Below are 1,642 nucleotides of genomic sequence, written 5' to 3'. Positions count from 1 at the left end.
TTTCGTATGCATAACCTGTTCTTTCCTATGGCTAAGCCGTGGAATCCTATGGACGTGGAAGACTATAGATAAGCAGTGGAAGTTAGATCAGTTGCTTAGGAAGGTGCCTATAGAAGTTCCCTGCCATGCATTTCCTGGACTCTGATAGCCCTGCATATGATTCTATGGCGGTCCCAGGGGAGTTCCCTGCAGCCTATATATAAAGCTATATAGTTTCAATGGCAGTTGCCTTCGGTGCATTTTCAGTAAAAAGAATATCAAAATCCCTAGCCAGCTTATCTAATCTCCCAGACTAGCCAGTTCGAGGGTTATAGTTCCAGTCGTAAGCCCATCCTAACTAAGCTCTTCCATTGCTAATGCCGTACTTGGGTTTTTAGAAGGAACAGAAGTGGAAATTATAGATTGAGTTCTCTTTGCTATTCTGTCTTTCGCCCTTCCAGTCCATCGATTGTTAGTTCTCTTGAGACTTCTGTTACATCCCTTAAGTCAGTCTTAAGGGTAGATAGCGCTATAGGCTAACGATAAGATTCAAGGGCCTTCTATTTAGTCGATGCTTGTTTTTCCTTTGATGGAGAAGTAGTAGTTGCTTCTCTCTTCAAGTTCAAGCGAGTTGTTGGAGTGCTTTTGTAAGAAGCCCCTCCTGTTGGCGTGCTATAAAATTGAATTTGAGTGATAGGCCAATGCTAAGTGTTCCATGTCGTTGGATAGTCGGTTCGAGGGCAAGGAAGGAAGTTATCATTTTTAAGCCTGCGAGCTAGTAATTCCTCTCCTCGATAAAATGGGCATACCTTTTGATTTCCTTCGCTTCGTAAAGTAAACGACAATGGAAAGAGTGAAAAAAAGAGTGGAAGTTGCCCCTCTTAGGGTTCCAATTTGAGTTTGAGGTTACATTGGAGTCTCTTACTAGTCCATTTAGAATCCTTTTTAGCCAGTTTCCTTCTATCCCATTGAAGCAGTTGTACCAATTGCAACAGTCTTAAGGCCATTAGTTGGAGTGCTAAGTGCTGCTTTGGCAGTCGAGTTTTTTCTTACATCCAGTGCTACATCTAGAGGTCCAGTCCCCTAGGTCATTTGATATCTCTAGTCTGAGTTCCGTTCAACAAGCCAGTTCTGTTAGATCGCTTACAGTCCCCGTAGTGTCCAGTAGCTGTCTCTTTTTCTTACCTTAACCTTAGGCAAGCGAAAGACATAGGCTTGAAATAAAAGTTAAGATATCTCCATCCGGTGGGAGTTGCTATCCATATAGTTCCATGGCAGTTCTACTTGCAGCCATTGAGAGTTCTCTTGCATCCGCTTTCAATCCAGCAGAGTAAGGGGCAAAAGGATCTGACGCAAGTTGGAGCTAAGGATCGACAGAAAGCTAGGGTTTTTCGTGCTTCTCCCTTCTTATCCTTTTCTAAGGAACTAAGGAGTTAACGATATCTCGCTTAAGGAGATATCTAGCCAAGCGATTCACCTGATCCAGACACGCCAATAGGTGGGTTTGAAGATAGTAAGTAAGAGTAGTGGCATTCTCATCAAAAGGATAAGTAAGTTCGCAATCCAGTGATAAAGTGAAAAAAGGTGCTTTTTTCTGCGCATATTCCCTGGTGAGGATATGCATATAATATTTTAGGTATTAGAGTGCATCAAGATTATAGGT

The sequence above is a fragment of the Hevea brasiliensis genome, chromosome 5, assembly GCF_030052815.1.
Source record: "Hevea brasiliensis isolate MT/VB/25A 57/8 chromosome 5, ASM3005281v1, whole genome shotgun sequence".
NCBI lineage: Eukaryota > Viridiplantae > Streptophyta > Magnoliopsida > Malpighiales > Euphorbiaceae > Hevea > Hevea brasiliensis.
The sequence above is the reverse complement of the archived record's forward strand: the minus strand, read 5'-3'. Positions refer to the sequence as shown.